Source organism: Pseudophryne corroboree, chromosome 7 (genome assembly GCF_028390025.1).
Source record: "Pseudophryne corroboree isolate aPseCor3 chromosome 7, aPseCor3.hap2, whole genome shotgun sequence".
Lineage (NCBI taxonomy): Eukaryota > Metazoa > Chordata > Amphibia > Anura > Myobatrachidae > Pseudophryne > Pseudophryne corroboree.
This window is the reverse complement of record NC_086450.1, coordinates 76,737,425-76,760,084: the sequence shown is the minus strand read 5'-3', so window position 1 is coordinate 76,760,084 and position 22,660 is coordinate 76,737,425. Positions and strand designations below refer to the sequence as shown.

General features: G+C 49.6%; 1 protein-coding gene across 2 annotated transcripts in view; it reads right to left on the bottom strand.

Annotated features, from left to right (window-relative positions):
* Positions 1-22,660, bottom strand: part of CERKL (ceramide kinase like) — a 269,313-nt gene that overhangs the window by 147,195 nt on the left and 99,458 nt on the right. The window lies entirely within an intron of this gene.

Genomic DNA, 22,660 nt, shown 5'->3' with positions numbered 1-22,660 from the left:
TTTCGTCAGTGAGGGGGCATGCCCAGCGCTCTGTGAGCTGCTGGCATGCCCCCAGGGGCTGATTATGAGTCCGGGGGGCACAGGGTACTTGAGACAGGGGAGCCCTATCTCATTGCTGTGCATGCTGTGGGTTGGGGGCGTGGCCTAATCGCGGGACGCGAGGCCACGCCCCATTATGCAAATTCCGATATATATATTTTTTTTAATGGAATTTTGGCCCCTCAGCTAGAGGTAAATCCAGAGGAGGTGGTCGCTCCCCCTACACACCCGCACAGGCAGAAGAAAGCAGGGAGACTGCTGCCTCCCTGTAACACCACAGACCTGCCAATACGCAGCAGCGTGTGCTGACTGTAGCACAATGCTGCCGCTGTTGCTGGCAGGACGGGGGAGCTTCTGAGCTGAGACAGAGCTACTCGAGCCGGGGGGGCCCCTAAAACTGTGGGGCCAACGGTACGTACCGCCTGCCACCCCCCCCCCCCTTAATCCGGCTCTGCTGCTGGAACCCCCCCTTAATCCGTATCCCCTGATGCCCCCTCTCCCTCTGTCTCCACTATTCACCGCTGCTCTGCTAAGCAGAACAGCGAGTACAGGAGCTTTCCAACTGCTCCCCCCACCGCAGGACACTGCGACCCGCGGGTGGGACAGCGGGACAGACCCCAAAAAATGGGACTGTCCCGCGAAAATTGGGACATTTGGGAGGTATGGGGGTGTGTGAGGGGGTATGCCATACTTGACCCCCACATCAGCATACTCAGCAGGGTCTCTCTGGCGGGGAGGAGCGTCACTTTCTGGCACACTCCACGCTTCTTAGCTGTAGTTTTGTGGGTCACCAGCCGCTGTGCACTTTCCGTACTGCCTCTGTTATCTCCAGCCCCTGCGACCCCACCGCTAGCTGCAGCGCTGCCACCCGCAGTGAGTTGCGCCCAGCTCCTTCAAACACTTTAGCCGGCGGGTAGCGCTGCAGAAGTCCGCGCTGCTTGCAGGCTCTGACCCCCTCCTCCCTCCAGCATCAGCGTCTCCTGGGAGCTAACCAGTCACTCCCAGTCTCCCCTTACCATAGTGCCCAGCAGCCGTGAGGTCCGCGCCACGTGCATGCTATGACCCCCTCCTCCCTCCAGCCGCAGCATCTCCTGGGGGCTAACCAGTCACTCCCAGTCTCACCTTACCACAGTGCCCGGCAGCTGCGCGAGGTCTGCGGTGTGTGACTGAGGAGGGGGGGAGTGATGCGGACGGGCAGAGGAAGCAGGAATACAGCCTAAGAGAGTCAGCCATGCCAAGTCTCCACCAGCAGCAGATGCCAACAGGTTGGAGTGGAACAGCAGCAGCCAGCAGCAGTGACTCCGGTAAGACACATCTGTCTGTCACCACTGTTCTGTCCCTAATACCAATCTCTCCCGTGCCCTGTGTTCTGTCATGTCCCTGTCACCCCTGGCCTTGACCTGCCACCCTTATCCTGGCCCTTTCACCCTTATCCTGGCCCTGTCACCCTTATGCTGGCCCTGCTACACCTATCCTGGCCCTGTCACCCCTGTGCTTGCCCTGTCAACCCTATACTGGCCCTGTCACCCCTGTCCTGGTCCTGCCGCCCCTACACTGACCCTGTCACCCCTATCCTGTCCCTGTCATTTCTGTCCTGGCCCCGTCGCCCATGTCCTGGCCCCGTCGCCCATGTCCTGGCACCGTCACCCCTGTCCTGGCCCCGTCACCCCTGTCCTGGCCCTGTCACCCCTATTCTGACCCTGTCACCCCTGTCCTGGCCCAGTCAACCCTGTTCTGACCCTGTCACCCCTGTCCTGGCCCTGTTACTGCATACCCTCCAACTACCTTTTTGGCAGGTACAGTACCCGCAGCACCTCCAGACCTCTCCCCAATGCACCACACCTTCCCCTCCACCACATGCGGCACTCCACCCCTCCCCCACATGCTGTGCCTCCAGACCCCCTACACCACCCGCGGCTCCCACTCCTCCGCCCCTTCACCACCCCCAGCAATCTCCAGGCCCCCTCCACCATTCACCCCCCTTATATGTCTCCCCCACACCTGCCCCCCTCCACCCGCAGCATCTGCAGACACCCTCCTCCATCCGCGGTCCCCCCCTCACCCACCCCTCCCCCACCAATGGCACCCCCGCACCTGCCCCACCACCACCTGCAGCACCTCCGGACCTCCTTCCCCATCTGCCGCAACACCCGTACCTGCCCCTCCCCTACCCATGGCGCCTGCGGACCCCTACCTCACCAGTGGCACTCCCGCCCCTTCCCATCCCACAGCACCTCCGGAACCCTGCACCCATCTGCAACATCCCCACACCTGCCCCTCCCCCACCCATGGCACCCCTGCCCCTCCCCCACCTGCAGTGCCTCCGGACCCCTCCCCCATCTGCATCCCCCACTCCTCTGCCCCTCCCCCACCCGCAGCACCTCCCAACCCTTCCCCATCCGGGCCCCACCCCCACTTCCGCCCCCCCTCCATCCGCAGCATCTACAGACACCATCCGCAGTACCCCCCGCACCCGCTACATTCTGTACATTGTGGCCTGCAGGTGCTGTTCACGCCGTTGCAAGGGGCTGCGCCTCCTTCACCATCGCACACCCTTTCATTGTGCAATATTTAACCACTAACAAAGGAATGCAGGTGATACTCCATATAACACAAATATTAAACCCCAGAAAGGCATGCAAGGGTTAAGGGGGCGTAGCCCCTTGCGACGGTGTGAAGAGCGCCCGTAGGGCGCGATGAAGCACCTAGTATACATATATATATATATATATATATATATATATATATATACACACACACACACACACACACAACATTGTGCAAAAGTTTGAGGCAGGTGTGGAAATGTGCAGCAAAGTAAGGATGCTTTCAAAAATAGAAGTGTTAATACAGGTTGAGTATCCCTTATCCAAAATGCTTGGGACCAGAAGCATTTTGGATATCAGATTATTCCGTATTTTGGAATAATTGCATACCATAATGAGATATCATTGCTATGGGACCCAAGTCTAAGCACAGAATGCATTTATGTTACATATACACCATATACACACAGCCTGAAGGTAATTTAATACAATATTTTTAATAACTTTGTGCATTGAACAAAGTGTGTGTACACTGAGCCATCAGAAAACAAAGGTTTCACTATCTCACTCTCACTCAAAAAATTCCGTATTTCGGAATATTTGGATATGGGATACTCAACCTGTAGTTTATTTTTTATCAATCAACAAAATGCAAAATGAATGAACAGAGAAGAAATCTAAATCAAATTAATATTTGGTGTGACCACCCTTTGACTTCAAACAGCATCAATTCTTCTAAGTACACTTGCACAAAGTCAGGGATTTTGTAGAATTATAGGGCCCGATTCAGCATGGAACGCAAGTACGGTTGTGTTCGCATGCTGGGGCCTTTTGAAGTGTGCGCAACGGCATCTCACATATGTGAACGCCACTGCATGATTGACAGGCAGAAGTGTTCACGGGGTGGGAGGGGGCATGTCCGGACCATTTGCTGGGTGGGCCGCGATGGCTGCGTGAAGGCAACCCTAAACATGCGAGAGCATCTCCGGTGTGCAATGCGCTCGCATGTTTGCGGAGAGGGGGGGATTGGGGGGCAGGACCCAAAATGCTTTCCCAACATGTCAGTGAAATCGGTTGCAGATGTGCGAGATGCACATTTGCATATGTAAGTTGAAACACAATCATTAACGGACACAGAAACAGCTGTGTAGTAGGTTTAAAATTGGGTGAGGAACAACCAGACTGCTACAAAGGTGAGGTTTTGGAATACAGTTTCACGTCACAGGTCATACACCATGGCAAGATTGAGCGCAGCAACAAGAGACAAGGTAGTGATACTGCATCAGCAAGGTCTCTCCCAGGCAAAGATTTCAAAGCAGACTGAGGTTTCAAGATGTGCTGTTCAAGCTCTTTTGAAGAAGCACAAAGAGACGGGCAACACTGAGGACCGTAGTCTGCCAAGGAAACTTGCATCAGATGAAAGACACATAGGGGGTCATTCCGAGTTGTTCGCTCTGTATTTTTTTTCTCGCAACGGAGCGATTAGTCGCTAATGCGCATGCGCAATGCCCGCAGTGCGACTGCGCCAAGTACATTTGCTATGCAGTTAGGAATTTTACTCACTGCATTACGAGGTTTTTTCTTCGTTCTGGTGATCGTAATGTGATTGACAGGAAGTGGGTGTTTCTGGGCGGAAACAGGCCGTTTTATGGGTGTGTGCGAAAAAACGCTACCGTTTCTGGGAAAAACGCGGGAGTGGCTGGAGAAACGGAGGAGTGTCTGGGCGAACGCTGGGTGTGTTTGTGACGTCAAACCAGGAACGACAAGCACTGAACTGATCGCACTGGCAGAGTAAGTGTGGAGCTACTCAGAAACTGCTAAGAAGTGTCTATTCGCTATTTTGCTAATCTTTCGTTCGCAATTTTGATAAGCTAAGATTCACTCCCAGTAGGCGGCGGCTTAGCGTGTGCAAAGCTGCTAAAAGCAGCTTGCGAGCGAACAACTCGGAATGACCCCCATAATGCTTACTTCTACTCAAAACTGGAAGATGTCCAGCAGTGTCATCAGCTCAGAACTGGCAGAAACCAGTATACACCTATCTACTGTATGGAGAAGTCTGGTCAGGAGTGGTTTTCAAAAAGCCTACCTTTGATGTGGAAACAAGGCCAAGTGACGTAACTATGCATGAAAACATAGGAACTGGGGAGCAGAAAAATGTCAGCAGGTGCTCTGGACTGATGAGTCAAAATGTTAAACATGGGGGCGTGACCTAGCTGCCAGTGACGTGCGGTGGGGTGAGGCAGGTGAGGCAGAGCCTTTCCTGCCATACTAATGTTTGTGCCAACGTTTTGACTGTATAAAGTATATGAAAAATACAAAGAATATGTTTGAAATCTCTTCTTTGTATTATTCTTATCATTTTTATAGCCAAAACTCTGTAGTGAAAAGTCAATGGCAGGTGAGCTTATCTTCTCCACACATCTCTGATTAACACTAACCAAATTTCCAGGAGTTTATACTGCTGCACCGGTGTATAATGCCCCCATGTACCCTATGGCTCATATATTGTGTGTAAATCTGGCTCTGGTGCTAGCCAGTGGTTCCTGAGCCATTTAGCTCACCGCACGTCCCTGCTAGCTGCTGCTGAGAGAGAGCGTGTCTGTGCTGGGCTCCGTGATTTCGGGCACTTCTCTCCCTCCCTACATACTCCTCCCCGCTCCTGTCCGCCTGGTGTCCTCTCCTCCACTCCTGCTGCTATGCGCTGGCCGGTTGGTGAGGTCCGCGGAATCGGGGAGCGCTCCAGGAGGCTCCCGCGGATTGCGGCCTACCTTCTGCTCCAAAGCCAGGGACTAAAGTTTCAGGTCTACCCGGGCCGGACTTCCGGGACCGGGAACAACGGGACGCGGCACCGCCGGACGGCTCCTCCCTCTCCCTGTTGGCTCCTGGAGGGTCTCTGGGGGCTCCCAGAGACCGTGGACCCCTGCGCTCCCTCTCCTGTGTGCTGGCAATATATCTCTGTCTCCAGCTAGGAGGGAGACACTCACAGCCGGTGGCCATTTCGGATTTTTAAAATCTTTGCAGCTCTGTTTCCCTCTGAGGCTGAAACTAGGTCCTAGGCTGGACCAGGACCAGTGTTTTATGCCCAGGGCTCTCCTCCAGCTCTCACCACTGCATCTCCTTTGGGGTGAATGTTACACTGCACTGTAGTGCTGTCGATTTCTACTGGACTCCCTGTTCTGGATCTGTAAGTACCCACTTGCTGGGATTTGTGGTACCTCTCTCATATTTGCCATCTCTCTGCCTAACCCTCCAAGGGTATCCTGCATGTAATAATGTTTGGATAAGGGTCTGATGTGCTCTGTCCTCTCTATGCCTCCACCCGGGGTTCTCATGCATACATATTAGCTTTTGTTTGGAACCAGCATACTATTCTCCCTCCACGCTTTGACCTTTCAGCTTCACTCGTTTATTCCTTCTACTGCAGCCTCTCTAGAGATGCCTCCTAAGAAAATCAAGGACGCACTCCCGCCCCCGGTGGCCTCCTCTAATCAAAAAGGGGTGCGTATCTCCGCGAGTCAACCTGACAGTACCAAGGAGGGCTCTGGACACTCCTTATCGGTCCCTGGGGTGGACCCTAATTCTACAGATCCTCTCCCTGTCAAGACTTTGTGTCAAGTTCTTGCGGCCTTTAAATCTGAGCTCACTCAAGACCTCTCCTCGGCTATCCGTGAAGTCAAAGTGGAGTTAACTGCTTTGGGTGACCGTACAGACCACCTTGAACGTAAAATGGAGGAGCTGGTGTCCTCACATAATTACCTTATTTCGGCCCACGACCAACAACAAGCTGAGATGGAGTCGTTTAAAGACAAAATGGCGGATATAGAGGACAGGTCGCGGAGAAAAAATATTAAAATCCGGGGTATCCCTGACTCGGTGGCCAATTCGGAACTTCTGGACTATGCCATGACCCTCTTCCGTAAACTACTCCCAGGGGCAGAAGACAGGGTTCTTCTCATTGACCGAATTCAAAGGCTTCCGAAACCGCGGTCGGTTTCTGCCTCCTATTCTCAGGACACCCTCCTCCGTGTTCACTTCTTCACGACAAAGGAACGGATAATGCAAGCTGCTAGATCTGCATCTGACTCTGATTCGCTTGGAGGTCTCCAAATATTCCCTGACTTTTCGGCACTGACCGTCTCTAAACGTAGAGCTCTGGCTCCTATCACGGAGGCACTATGTTCTCACGATATTAGATACAGATGGGGCTTCCCGGTGAAATTGGTGATTTCCCATGAAAATTCCTCCTACGTGGTTGCCGATTTGGACGCTGGGCTTAAGCTGTTTAACGACTAGGATATTTCCGTCAAGGTGCCTTTTACATTGAAGCCTAGCCTACCACTTACCTGTGAGTGGTCTGTGCCTTGACTGCGTATTCTATATTCCAATTAACGTACTTCCTGGTTGATCTCACCTTTTGGTTGGGGACCTCGTCCCCCCTATACTTCATATCGGATACGGGAGTTTATCTGTTATATATGTATGCTTATGGTTCCTTCATTTGCTGTTTATATTACTGTGTGTACCTGCATTTTCTTCTGATTTTATCTCTTCTATCCTTCTTTTCTCTTATTAATACAAACCTAAGGGTATCTCACTGGTCACTTAAATTGTTTGATGATGTGCATGTCGACACCCTTATTGATACTTGTAGTTTGGATATGCGCTACTACTCCAGGTATACATGTGCCTTTTATACCCCAGGTGGTGCTGCTACCGCCACCTCCCCATACTTTTTCTACTGCATACCTTTCCCCTGCAGAAGCAATGCGGTCCCGATATACTGGGCCCTTTTGGTTTTCCCTACCTGTCCTTTCCTCTCTTTTCCCTAGTTTGTGTCCACCCTCCTCCCCCCCCCCCCCATATGGGATGTCAATTGTTTTTGCTCTTTTTCTATTTTAAATGGTGCGAGTATACTCATTGAATGTTAAAGGGTTGAACTCCCCTAATAAACGCAGGCTAGCCTTGTCCACTTTTCATAAACACAGAGCTGACACAGTTGCTCTGCAAGAAACACATTTTTCGTCAACAGGTCCCCCGGCTCTGAAGGACCGGAGATACCCAGTTGGCTTTTTTTGCAAATGACCCCTTCAAGCGAAATGGAGTGGCTGTTCTCTTTCGGAGCTCTGTTTCGTTTGAACTGCTGTCCCAATCAGCTGACAAAAATGGTCGTTTCCTCATTCTAGTAGGAAAATTGGAGGATAAGCTGGTCACGATTGTGTCTCTCTACGCTCCCAATTCTAGCCAGGTCCCATTCCTTAGGAAAGTTTGCTCGGCTATCGCGAAGGTTCGTCAAGGTGCCCTGGTTGTTTTGGGTGACTATTTAATTTAGTGCTTGATCCAAAATTAGATAGATCTTCTCAGTCTCCTTCCCAAATGTCCGCAGCTTCAACTTGCCCATCCATAGCCTTCCGTAATTTGTTGGCAGAATATTACCTGTATGATATGTGGAGAGTTCAGAATCCATCTGCGAGAGATTATACGTATTTCTCTCCAGTGCATAATTCCTATTCTCGCATAGATCTTATTCTTTGCGATAAATGGACTTTGCAGCACTCAACACAGGTGGATGTTCTGCCTATTTCTTGGTCAGACCATGCCCCACTCCTATGGTCTTGGAATATTTGCCACCAATTTACTCCCCCACGGCCGTGGCGCCTATCCCCGCACCTATTTTCGGACCCTATATCTAAAAAGCTATTGCTGATTGCATCTCACTTTATATGGAAACTAATTCTCCCTTAGATACTTCCATCGCGACTTTCTGGTGTGCCCTTAAAGCAGTTGTGCGAGGCATGGCAATCCAGGCCGGTGCTAGAATTAAAAGACAAGCTATCCAACAACAGCAAGACTTGGAATCTAAACTTAAGGAGGTTGAGGATAAGAATAAGCTACACACCTCTAGGGCCCTATGTAAGGAATTAAATGATATTCGAGGCCAACTTCACAAACTTTTTATGAGACAGACCCAATTTGCTTTAAATAGGTTGAGACAGAAATTCTACTTGACTGGTAATAGGCCAGGGAAAATGTTGGCTCGCAAACTCCGTGCTCTACAGGCTCGCAATAGGATTAGACCTCTGATCTCTCCTCAAGGTGGTAAATTATCCAATCCATATGACAGCAAATCAATTCGCTAGATATTATACCACGCTGTACAATCTTTTTTCTGATCCTCTCACTTTTCAACCTACCCGACTCTATACGATCCTTCCTTGCTGACGTCAAACTCCCCTCCCTCTCTGCGGAACAACTCGAGTCTTTAAATGCCCCTTGGACCTCTTCTGAGGTAGTTCAGGTAATGTAATCACTCCCGCATACTAAAGCTCCGGGTCCAGATAGTTTCATTAATGAATTTTACGGTTCTTTTTGTGACCAATTATCGCCCACCCTGACCTCTTTGTATAATACTGTCTCCTCTCTTGGCGCTTTCCCGACAGAAATGTTGAGGCTCAAATTATCACTATACCCAAGCAAGGTAAAAACCCAGCACATTGCCAAAATTATAGGCCCATTGCACTTTTGAACGGCGATGTCAAAATATTTGCTAAACTTGTCGCTTCTCGTTTGAATGTCTTTCTACCGTCTCTTATCTCCCACGACCAAGTTGGGTTTGTGCCAGGTAGACAGGCTTCTGAGAACACCCGTAGAGTTTTTGACTTAATTGAGATTATTTCCCCTCACACTGACCTTCTTCTGCTTTCTTTAGATGCCGAGAAGGAATTTGATCGACTATATGTCGAATATATGTCCTCGGTTCTAGACAAGTTTGGTTTTAGTGGCCACATTCTTTCTTCGGTATTATCCCTATACAGCTCCCCCTCTGCACGGGTATTTAGTAACGGTTTCCTCTCAGATGCATTCCCTATTACGAATGGAACCCGACAGGGTTGCCCTCTGTCACCCTTGATATTTACGTTGGGCATTGAACCCCTTGCTGAGAAGGTTAGGATGTCTGAGGGCTTCCCGGGGGTGACTATTGGCACTACTACTCACAAGTTGTGCCTCTTTGCAGACAACGTCCTTTTATTTATTACAGACCCGCTATCCTCTCTTCCAAGTTTGCATGATATCTTGAGACAGTATAGTGAAGCTTCCTATTATAAAATGAATATGACGAAGACTGATGCTCTCCCCATTAATATTCCAGCTCCCATGTTGTCCACCCTTCAATTACAATATCCATATAACTGGCGTTTGGCTTCGATTCAATATTTAGTGATCCAAATCCCCCCCTTCTACGACCTCTGTTTTTGATGTTAACTTACCCCCACTCATTAATAGTTTTTTAGACCTAAGTCCTGGTTATCTTATGATATTTCGTGGATTGGCCGCTTAGCGGCCTTCAAAATGACCCTCTTACCTAAACTCATGTACCTATACCGAACCATACCTTTTCTTTTCCCTAAAAAATACCTTGATAAGTGTCGTGCTATAATGCTACGCTATGTCTGGAAGGCACGACCACCTAAACTGGCTAGATCCAAAATGATTCTCCCTCGCAGAAAGGGAGGGCTAGATATGCCTGACCTGGTACTTTACCAAGAGGCTTGTGTGCTAGCCCAGCTCAAATACTGGATGAGTGGGTCGCCTGTTGTGGGATGGGTATCCATCGAACGTACTGGGAGTTTGGACTTTCCCCTAGAAGATCTTTTTAAGATACACCCAAATTTTAGACCACGCTCACTGACCCTGCTCCCAGCCACCAGAACATCTTTACAGATCTGGGATAAATTAGCGAATCGCCTAACTGGGCATCAATTTCCCTATTCTACTATCTCACTACGAGCCATAGCTAAATTAGTCCCTAATTTAAATCTTTCCACCTGGTTTGTTTGTGGTTTAAATGTTTTAGGGAATCTTCTGGACGGTGATGTTATGCTCTCGTTTTCTCGACTCCAGTCTCGATATAAACTCCCCAGTAGAGAATTATTGCATTATTTCCAAATTCACCACTGGTACAAAAGTTTACCTAAACATGTGGCTCCTCCAAATCCATTGTCACAGGTTATCTTAGCACGTGTGTCTCTGTGTGATTCCAGGGGGGGGACATATCTTTTTGGTATAGGTCGCTTGTCCGCTTGCTTGTTACCACTAAATCTAATGCGCAGCTGAAATGGGAACAAGACTTGGATCTCCCCTTATCTAAAGCCCAATGGGAACAAATTTTTATTTCTTCTTACCGAATGTCTAAGTGCTTGCATACAGAGATGCATATCAAACTCCTTAATAGACTATATTTAACTCCTGAGCATACATTCTGGCAGTCTTGCTCCAAATATTGCTGGCGTAAATGTGGGGAAGTGGGCCATATTTTCCATATTTTTTGGTCTTGTCCTTTCCTTCGAAATTTCTGGAGCGAGATATTTACACTGATTAATACGGTCTTAAACCTGCCACTCACCCCCTCTCCGCTCGTAGCCCTGCTCCACATTTTTCCTGCTGAGGTACCACCTCATCAAAGATACTTGGTGGGGCATATTTGTATAGCAGCTAGGGCTGCATTGGCCCAAAGTTGGAAAAAAGCTGCTCCTCCTCTATCCCTAGTCCCCAACAAAATCCAATTCCATTTTACTATGGAAACTGAGTTTATGCCTCACTCCTCCTCGGCTTCCTCCCCAATGGTGAAATGGATGGAATGGCACGAATACGTCACTGATGGAGGGGGCGTTTCTCCTCCTCCTTAATTGACTTGGCTTATACTTCCGCCTTGAGTACTAACCTTGCTGGCCCTGTGTCTTTATTGCTTCTCTGTCTATTGCTATGTTTCCATGTTTGACCTGTGTCCATCTGTATATTTTTCCAGATAGCTTTTTATTCTTTGTACTATACCTACATTGAACTGTTATATTTGACTTTTTGACAAACTTTATATTTGTATGTCTACATCCCGTTTCCCTGGTTCTGTGTACCTCCCCACCCCTCCATTTTTTCTTTTCTGTACCCCTTCCCCCTGCAAAAAGAAAATTAGTTTTCAATAAAAATTATTGATGGAGAAAAATGTTAAACATTTGGCTGTAACAGAAGGCAGTTTGTTTGCCGAAAGGTTGGAGAGCGGTACAAATAGGATTTTGGTTACCTACCGGTAAATCCTTTTCTCGTAGTCCGTAGAGGATGCTGGGGTCCACATTAGTACCATGGGGTATAGACGGGTCCACCAGGAGCCATTGGCACTTTAAGAGTTTTAGAGTGTGAGCTGGCTCCTCCCTCTATGCCCCTCCTACCAGACTCAGTCAAGAAACTGTGCCCGAGGAGACGACATACTTCGAGAGAAGGACTTAACACAGATAGTGGTGAGATTCATACCAGCTCACACATACAAGGCACGTCAAGACAACTAGCTTGAACTACTTCAGCAACCGCTGAAACATTACTTACCAAGTAACACTGCAGTACTCAACTAAAACGAAGTTGTACTGAACCAAAAAACACGTGCAGGAAAAACGAAGCACTGGGCGGGCGCCCAGCATCCTCTACGGACTACGAGAAAAGGATTTACCGGTAGGTAACCAAAATCCTATTTTCTCTTACGTCCTAGAGGGTGCTGGGGTCCACATTAGCACCATGGGGATGTACCAAAGCTCCCAGAACGGGAGGGAGAGCGCGGAGGCTCCTGCAGAACTGATTGACCGAACTTCAGATCATCAGAGGCCAAAGTATCGAACTTGTAGAACTTTGCAAACGTGTTCGACCCAGACCGAGTTGCAGCTCGGCAAAGTTGTAATGCCGAGACACCCCGGGCAGCCGGCCAGAAAGACCCCACCTTACGAGTAGAGTAGGCCTTGACAGATTTTGGACACGACAATCCTGCCATAGAATAAGCATGCTGGATAGTGAACCTGATCCAGCGAGATATCGTCTGCTTAGAAGCAGGACAACCAATCTTCTTGGGATCATACAGGACAAACAGAGAGTCCGACTTTCTGTGACAAGAAGTTCTCTTCACATATATTTTCAGAGCCCTTACGACATCCAAGGACGTTGATGTAATAGAGTAGTCAGTAGCCACTGGCACCACAATAGGTTGGTTGATATGAAATGCCGACACAGCCTTCGGAAGAAACTGCTGGCGTGTCCGGAGCTCAGCTCTATCTTCGTGGAAGATCAAGTAAGGGCTTTTACAGGACAAAGCCCCCAGCTCGGACACCCGCCTAGCAGAAGCTAAGGCCAACAAAGTGACCACCTTCCATGTGAGAAATTTGACCTCCACCTCCTGTAGAGGCTCAAACCAATCCGACTGGAGGAACTGCAACACCACGTTAAGGTCCCAGGGCGCCGTAGGCGGTACAAAGGGAGGTTGGATATGCAGAACACCCTTCAAAAAGGTCTGAACCTCAGGGAGGGCAGCCAATTGTTTCTGAAAGAAAATGGATAGGGCCGAAATCTGGACCTTCACAGACCCCAATCGCAGGCCCATATCCACTCCTGCTTGCAGGAAGAAGAGGAAACGTCCCAGTTGAAACTCCACCGCAGGAAAGCTCTTGGACTCACACCAAGAGACATATTTCTTCCAAATACGATGGTAATGTTTAGACGTTACCCCTTTCCTAGCCTGTATGAGGGTAAGAATAACAGTCTTCGGAATGCCCTTCCGAGCCAGAATCAGGCGCTCAACTTCCATGCCGTCAAACGTAGCCGCGGTAAGTCTTGATAGGCGAACAGCCCTTGCTGTAGCAGGTCCTCCCGAAGAGGAAGAGGCCTCGGATGTTCTTGCAGTAGATTCAGAAGGTCCACGTACCAAGCCCTTCATTGCCAGTCCGGGGCAATGAGGATCACTTGAACCCTTGTTCTCCTTACGAGCTTTAGGATTCTTGGGATGAGTGGGAGTGGAGAAAACACGTACACTGACTGGAACACCCACGGAGACACCAGGGAATCCACTGCCACTGCCTGTGGGTCCCTCGACCTGGAACAATAACGCTGAAGCTTCTTGTTGAGACGAGAGGCCATCATGTCTATTTGGAGTAAGCCCCAAAGATCCGTTATGTCCTTGAACACCTCCGAATGGAGTCTCCACTCTCCTGGATGGAGATCGTGTCTGCTGAGGAAGTCTGCTTCCCAGTTGTCTACTCCCGGAATGAAGATGGCTGACAGCGCCAGCGCATGCTTTTCTGTCCAGAGGAGTATTCTTGTCACCTCTGACATCGCCGCTCTGCTCTTCGTTCCACCCTGTCGGTTTATGTAAGCCACTGCTGTTACGTTGTCCGACTGCACTTGAATGGCCCGATTTCTTAGAAGAGGGGCCGCCTGAAGAAGACCGTTGTATACGGCTCTTAGTTCCAGAATGTTGATGGGCAGGCCGGCTTCCAGGCTTGACCACCTTCCCTGGAAGATTACTCCCTGATTGACCGCTCCCCAGCCCCATAGGCTTGCATCCGTTGTTAGCAGGACCCAGTCCTAAATCCCAAACCGGCGGCCTTCCAGGAGGTGAGGCAGCTGAAGTCACCAGAGGAGTGAAATCCTTGCCTTTGGTGACAGACAAATTCGCTGGTGCATGTGGAGGTGTGATCCCGACCACTTGTCCAGGAGATCCAGTTGGAAGGTCCATACTGGAGAGCCTCGTAAGAGGCCACCATTTTTCCCAATAGGCGGATGCATTGATGAACTGACACCCGGGGTGGCTTCAGGACATCCCGGACCATAGCTTGTATCACCAACGCCTTTTCCTGCAGAATAAACACCCGCTGCACTTCCGTATTCAGGATCATTCCCAGAAATGACAACCTCTGGGTTGGTTCCAAATGTGACTTTGGAAGGTTCAGAATCCAACCGTGATTCTGGAGCAGTCGTGTTGTGAGAACAATGGACCGCAGTAGCTTCCCCCTGGACGACGCCTTTATCAGGAGATCGTCCAGATATGGAATGATGTTCACACCCTGTTTGCGGAGTAGTATCATCATTTCCGACATCACCTTGGTAAATACCCCTGGTGCTGTGGAGAGTCCGAATGGCAGGGCCTGGAACTGATAATGACAGTCCAGCAATGCGAAACGGAGATAAGCCTGATGCAGCAGCTAGATCGGAATGTGAAGGTACGCATCCTTGATGTCCAGTGACACTAGGGATTCCCCCTCTTCCAGACCTGATATCACCGCCCTGAGAGACTCCATCTTGATTTTAGGTTCAGAATGGGCCTGACCGAACCATCCGGTTTCGGTACCACGAAAAGGTTCGAATAGTAACCTTTGGTCAGCATGTGAGGTGGCACTGGCACAATGACCTGTGCCTCCACCAGCTTTTTGACAGCGTCCTGAAGAACTGTGCTGTCCTCCAACAGAGTTGGTAAGCCTGACTTGAAAAAGCGGTGCGGAGGGAGACTTTGAAATTCCAGCCTGTATCCCTGGGACACGATATCTAGTATCCAGGGATCCAGGCCGGACGATACCCAGACATGACTGAAATGTCTGAGTCTCGCTCCCACTGGCCCCACCACCGGGGCGTGCAGTCCACCGTCATGCCGAGGACTTTGGGGTACCTGACGCAGGCTTTTGTTCCTGGGAACCTGCAGTGGCAGGTTTCTTGGCCTTAACCCGACCTCCCCTAAAGAAGGTATTGGAAGTCCTGGTCTTTCTCGGCTTGTTAGGCCAAATGGACTGCGGTGCAGCTGATGAGAATGATTTCTTCGGAGCAGGTGCTGCTGAGGGAAGAAACGGAGACTTACCCGCTGTAGCGGTAGAAATCCACGCATCTAGAGCTTCTCCAAAGAGAGCCTGACTTGTATAGGGCAGCAACTCCACAATTCTTCTGGATTCCACGTCGGCCGACCACTGGCGCAACCAAAGTCCCTGACGAGCTGAAACAGACATGGAAGAAATTCCAGCAGCCATGGAACCCAGGTCTTTCATGGAGTCAACCATAAAACCCGCAGAATCATGTATGTTGCGTAAATATAATGCAACGTCATCCTTATCCATTGTATCCAAATCCTCAAGCAAGGTAGCCGACCACTTCATTATTGCTTTTGCTATCCATGCATTAGCAACAGTGGGATGTAATATGGCCCCAGAAGCAGTGTACATTGATTTAAGCGTGTTATCAATTTTTCTATCTGCTGGCTACTTTAAGGGGGTAGAACCTGGAACAGGCAAAACCATCTTTTTTGAGAGTCTGATCACAGATGCGTCAACAATCGGAGGGTTTTCCCATTTTTTCCTGTCCTCGTCAGGGAAAGGAAAAGCTATCAGGACCCTTTTTGGGATCTGAAATTTCTTTTCAGGGTTTACCCATGCTTTTTCAAAAATAGCGTTCAATTCCTTTGACGCAGGGAAGGTCAGCGAGGCTTTTTTTATTATCTGTGAAAAAAGCCTCCTCAACCTGCTCAGGTGTGGTATCATTAATATTTAACACATCCCTCATAGCCTCTATCAACAGCTGCACCCCCCTTGCAAGAGATGCAGACCCCCGTAACACATCCCCATCACCATCTGTAGTGTCAGTATCGGTATCCGTGTCATCTTGTGTTACCTGCACAAGCGCACGTTTGTGGGGGTATATAGCAGGGTGTCCTGAGGTACCAAACAAGGGCCATACAGCCATAGAGGCAATACCTGGGTTGCAGATTCATTACTAGCAACCCTGTCAGAAATCTGAGAAATCCAAGTTTTGATAGAGGAAAACCACTCTGGTTCCCTTGCTGGAATCTGTGCTAAACCAGTGCTAACCTGATTACATGGAATGGGATCATCCTGGGAGGATAAATCCTCTGCAGCATATGACAGTGTCCCTGGGCATAGCTAAAGGAGACCACCAAAAACTCACAGGTGGGGGCAGACAGAGTTTCCCCCCCCAAGAATGGCAAGAGAGAGACAGAGATTGGAGCAAACCCACACAGCCCTTTTATGCAAGGAGAAACCCCGTAACAACGCTGACTTGTACTCCTTAATAGGACACACAGTCAAATAACAGCCTCCCCTCCCTTCTACAACCCCTTGGTACCGTATACAGTAAGCTGGAGTTGCTGTGGAGGGACCTGTATCTTCCTTTCAGCTTGCTTGCAGGAAAATGGCGCTTGAAAGCTGCTGGGTCAGCTCTGAGGAGAAGCTCCCCCCCTTAATGGCGCTGTCTTCCCGCTCTTCAGGTGATTATACTGGCCTGAGAAAAGCTGCTGGCTGAGATCCCTGGACCCCGACAGGCTTGCTGACCAGTGTTGGGGGTAAGCGCTGGCCCAGGGCGCCCCTCACAGCGCCGCACCTTGTGCCTCTGGTACCATCCAGGAGCGCGGTTAATACCGCGCTCCTACCCCGTTGCCAACATCTTCACACCGGCCCCCCGCTTGCTAAGGGGGTCAGTGACTAACTTACCACTCACTTCAGCTCTGTAAGGGGTCGGCGGTATTCTGCTGGGGCGAGCGGTTCCCCTGTGGCGGAGACCGATCAGACCCCTCTGGAGCACAGTGTCCAGTCAGCGGAGTCAGTGGCTCAGACCACGCACGGCGGACACTGCTCCCCCCTTTAGTCCCACGCTGCAGGCAGGCTGTTGCCAACAGCCTCCTGTAAAAAAACAAACTCTATTTAAAAACTTTTCCAGGAAAGCTCAGGAGAGCTCCCCTAGCTGTGACCAGCTCCTCCGGGCACATTTTCTAAACCGAGTCTGGTAGGAGGGGCGTAGAGGGAGGAGCCAGCCCACACTCTAAAACTCCTAAAGTGCCAATGGCTCTTGGTGGACCCATCTATACCCCATGGTACTAATGTGGACCCCAGCATCATTTAGGACACAAGAGAAATAATGAATATCTGCAGGCAACAATGAAGCATGGTGGAGGTTCCTTGCAAGTTTGGGGCTGCATTTCAGCAAGTGAAGCTAGGGATTTGGTCAGGATTAATGGTGTCCTCAATGCCGAGAAACACAGGCAGGTACTTATTAATCATGCATTACCATCAGGAAGGCGTCTGATTGGCTCCAAATTTATTCTGCAGCAGGACAATGACCCCAACATACAGCCAATGGGCCTAATTCAGACCTGATCGTAGATGTGCTTCTACGATCAGCCACACTGACATGCCCCGCATGTCTGGCCCTACCCCGTCGCACAAGTATAAAAGCATCGCGGCTTTGTACTTTAGGAGTAGCTCCCTACCAGCTCAGCTCCTGAGCTGGTAGGGAGCTACTCAACGCTGTGAGGGTCGCAGCGGCTGCGTTTGAGCCCCCCCCCCCGCACAAGTACAAAAGCATCGCAAAGCATCGTACCGTGAGAGATAGCTGGAGTTGTTGTGGAGGGACCTTCTTTCTCCTGATCAGCGCTGTGCAGGGAGGAAAATGGCGCTGAACGCTGCTGGGTCCGCTCTGAGAAGCTCCGCCCCCAAAATGGCGCTGTCTTCCCGCTCTTCATCTGATTATACTGGCCTGAGGATTGATGCTGGCTGAGATCCTGGGACCCCGACAGGCTTAGTGACCAGTGTAGGATGTAAGCGCTGGCTCAGGGTGCCCTTCAGCGCGCCGCACTATGTACCGCTGAGCCATCCCGGAGTGCAGTAATACTGCGCTCCTACCCTGCTGCCGCCATCTTCACACCGGCCCCCCGCTTGCTAGGGGGGTCGGTGACTTACCCGCCACAATCTTCAGCTCTGTAAGGGGTTGGCGGCATGCTGCTGTGGTGAGCGATCCCCTGTGGCGGGGAACGATCTATCCCATCAGGAGCTCAGTGTCCTGTCAGCGGAGTAAGTGGCTCAGACCCCGCAGGGCGGACACACCTCCCCCCCTTAGTCCCTCACTGCAGGGAGGTTGTTGCCAGCAGGCTCCCTGTAAAATAATTAACTCTAAAATTAACTTTTACTAAAGAAGCTCTGTAGAGCTCCCCTAGCTGTGACCGGCTCCTCCGGGCACATTTTCTAAACTGGGTCTGGTGGGAGGTATACCCTATGGTACTAATGTGGACCCCAGCATCCTCTAGGACGTAAGAGAAAGGGATATTTTTTGGACAATAAAAACAGGCTATAGCCCAATAATGACCATTGACACAGGTTTTGGCCAAAGGTCTCAGTTTTGTACTCAGTTTTGTTCCTACGCATTTCCATCAAGATTTCCAATGGAAGGTAGATAATTTTAAATTCCTTATAAAAGTAAAAATAGGAGCAAAGAGAACAGTCAAATGGCCAATGTGTTTCAACGTTTGACCCACAGTCGTTCAACCCTTCAGTTCGGACATTCTCTAGACTATTAGATGCATGTGGTCAGGAACCCCCTGGGACTGCCCCCTATGTACAGCAAAATCTCTCTAGGGATGAGCGGTCTGCCCTGAATGATTTAAGTAAACGTCAAGATATTATCATAAGGGGAGCGGACAAGGGGGGAGCCATAGTGGTGATGGACTTGAGTTCCTACAAGCAAGAATGTCTTAGACTGTTGGATGATGTGAACACTTACAGCTAATTGACAACAGACCTTACTGAAAGATTCAAGAAAGAGTTGTTTAATTTAGTACAGGATTGAGTGCACGAGGGTTTTATTGATTCTGACAGAAAAGCCTTCTTATGTAGAGCATGACCGATTGTTCCGTTTTTTTATATTATCCCCAAACTACATAAGGATCCACTGCGCCCCCCTGGTAGACCTATTATATCCTCCAGGGGGTCGCTGTGTGAACCTCTAGCGAGTTTTTTGTATTCTTTTCTGCAACCAGTTATACAAGGCACTAAGACGCACCACAAGGATACCTCCTCACTATTGAGATACCTTGAGGAAATTGTCCAACTGCCCACGGGTCTGGTGTTGGCGAGTATAGACGTCACAAGTCTGTACATGTGCATACCACATGACCTCGGTTTGGCAGCAGTACATCAGTTGATTTGTGACAACCCGTTATATACGGGACCTGATATAGGTTTCTTTATTAAGTTATTGGAGTTTACGTTGAAACACAATTATTTTCTGTACGATGGCGGTTTTTTCTCCAACAAGCAGGCTGTGCTATGGGGAGCCGGTTGGCCCCCTCTTATGAAAATTCATTCATGCATGCGGTGGAGGATAAACTGTTCTTTTCAGATTCCAGTATTAAACGGTCTGTGTTCAAATATTTTCGATACATAGATGATATCTTGCTTTTGTGGACAGGTGACATCGCTGGATTGGAGGAAGTTATTTCTTTACATAATTCTTCCTCCAGTCCAGCAAAGTTGACAGCAAGTATCAGCTATGATAGGGTGCAGTTCCTAGATGGGGTTCACTACGATATGCCGGCGGTCGGGCTCCCAGCGACCAGCATACCGGTGCGGGGAGCCCGACTGCCAGCTTACCGACAGTGTGGCGGGCGCAAATGAGCCCCTTGGGGGCTCGCTGCGCGCGCCACACTATTTTATTCTACCTCTAGGGGGGTCGTGGACCCCAACAAGGGAGAATAAGTGTCGGTATGCAGGCTGTCGGGCTCCCGGCGCCGGTATACTGAGCGCCGGGAGCCCGACCGCCGGCATACAGAAGACCACCCCCTGGATGTAGACATCAGAATTATTGATGGGCACCTGCAGACCAGTCTTTATGTAAAGCCCACTGATCGTAACACCCTTCTCAGACACAACAGTTTTCACCCCCATGCGACCATTGAAAGCTTGCCTTTTTCTCAATTTGTGAGGGCCTGTCGAATATCTAGTGATCCAAAAGACAGAGAGGTGCAAGTTGATAAGATCGCCACTAAATTTCTTGAGAGGGGATACCCACAGATGTTACTTATACCCCTTTCACATCGCACAAATAACCCGGTATCGACACGGCATATTGCCGTGTCGACACGGGTCAGTGTGCGATGTAAAAGCACTCTGCCGGAATTAGCGGGTCACCTGACCCGGTAATTCAACCCGGTATAAAAGAAGGATTATACCCGGGTTGAATACCGGGTCAGGTGCAGTGTGAATGGGAGCCGCGTCGATGCGACACGGTTCCCATTCACAGCATAGGGAGAGGCGGCGCAGGAGATGAGCTCATCTCCCAGCGCCGCCTCCAACCCCGCCCCTGCTGCTGCTGCGCCCCACCGCTGCTATGGCAACCGACCCGGTATATTGCCGGGTCAGAAAGCCACCATAGCAGAGCAAATGCCGGATCCCACCCGGTAAGGACACGTTTCTCTTACCGGGTGGGATCCGGCATTTGTGATCTGAATGCGGTATAACTCAGGCCAAAAGCAGGGCTCTGTCATTGGACCGACGGTCCCTGCTGCAAGAAAAAGGGCCAAAAACATCAGCGGTGCATCTGTTTCCTTGGGTAAACAGATACACCAGTAAAAGCAAAATAACTTGCAAAAGGGCCAAACAGCTACGGCCCATTATTAGCTCTGAGCCTGAATTGCCGTCTTTGTACAACTCACGGCTTTTGCCTAGTTTCACGAGGGGCCCTAATATTAAAGATTTGGTAGTCCGCACAGACATCACGGGGATGGGGCAACCTAAGCAGCATTTTCTCTCAAGGAGGGGAGGCTGCTTCAAATGTACTGGGTGCACTACCTGCAGTGCGTTAATTACGGGTAATAAGTTTAATCATCCTTTCTCGGGAAAGGTATTTTTCATCAAATCGGCTTTGTCTTGCACTTCGAGATTTGTTGTCTATCTTCTGTCTTGCCCATGTGGTCTTCACTATGGAGGTCATTCCGAGTCGTTCGCTCGGAAAATTTCTTCGCATTGCAGCGTTTTTCCGCTTAGTGCGCATGCGCAATGTCCGCACTGCGACTGCGCCAAGTAAATTTGCTATGAAGTTTGGATTTTTACTCACGGCTTTTTCTTCGCTCAGGCGATCGTAGTGTGATTGACAGGAAATGGGTGTTACTGGGCGGAAACAGGCCGTTTTATGGGCGTGTGGGAAAAAACGCTACCGTTTCCGGAAAAAACGCGGGAGTGGCTGGAGAAACGGAGGAGTGTCTGGGCGAACGCTGGGTGTGTTTGTGACGTCAAACCAGGAACGATAAGCACTGAACTGATCGCAGATGCCGAGTAAGTCTGAAGCTACTCTGAAACTGCTACGAGATGTGTAATCGCAATATTGCGAATCTTTCGTTCGCAATTTTAAGAAGCTAAGATTCACTCCCAGTAGGCGGCGGCTTAGCGTGTGCAATACTGCTAAAATCGCCTTGCGAGCGAACAACACGGAATGAGGGCCTATGTGGGCAAGACAGAAAGACAATTTAAAGAACGTATTGCCCAACCCAGGACAGCGATCAGAGCGGCCTTGTTGTCGGGCACCAGTGACCAGGCGGTCGCCAGACACTTTGCGCAGGCTAGACACAATTTGTCGGCATTGCGCTACAGAATGATAGCCCAGGTCCCTAAATCCTTACGAGGAGGTGACCGTGCAAAAAAATTGCTACAATTGGAGGCATGGTGGATATTTACACTTGACACGGTCAACCCTAAAGGGTTGAATGAATCATTAAGTTTGTCCTCATTTCTTTGAATTTCCATCTTAGGCTCCAAATACGAGAGTTGTAGTTGTAGCATCTGTATCGATCAGCAGTTTAAAGCTCCAAGCACACTTAGTCAGTTAACCCCACACAATATCTAAATTTATTAAAATTTACAAAAAAAATATTTAATTTAAAAACAGGTAGTTGGGTACTAATAAGCATAGTGGGTTCACTGATGTAGGTACTGCTTTCTAGGTAGTAATGTGGTCCGGGCCAAGTTTTAATGGTTTATGGTTCATTTGTCTGTTTACATATATTTTTTTGTGTGTTTTTAAGTCCATATCGTTGCTTTAATATGTGTGAGTCACTATAACGTTGTTTGTTGACACATGTATCATTGTGAGGCTTTTCCCCATATCGTATTGTTGTTTTACACATTGTTTAATTGTTGTTTACTGTTACCATGGTGATGCACTATGCACGCTGTGTGTTGTTCTCAGACCCTCCCGGCGCAGGTCTCCGTGGGTTCCCTGCTTGCGTTGACGTCAGAGGTTTGAGTCCGGAAGTAAGTGGTCGCGTCCCTGGGCTACGGCGGGCGGGAAGACACACGGCGTGTAAGTATAAATGTTTGTTTTTGTAATGCACACGTTATCCTGATGACGGGGTGAGACCCCCCGAAACGTCGATCTATGACTTAAAGTTTTTTCACCTTAAAAAACCTGGGAGTGCAGCCTCTTCTTTTTTGCTGTACATATGA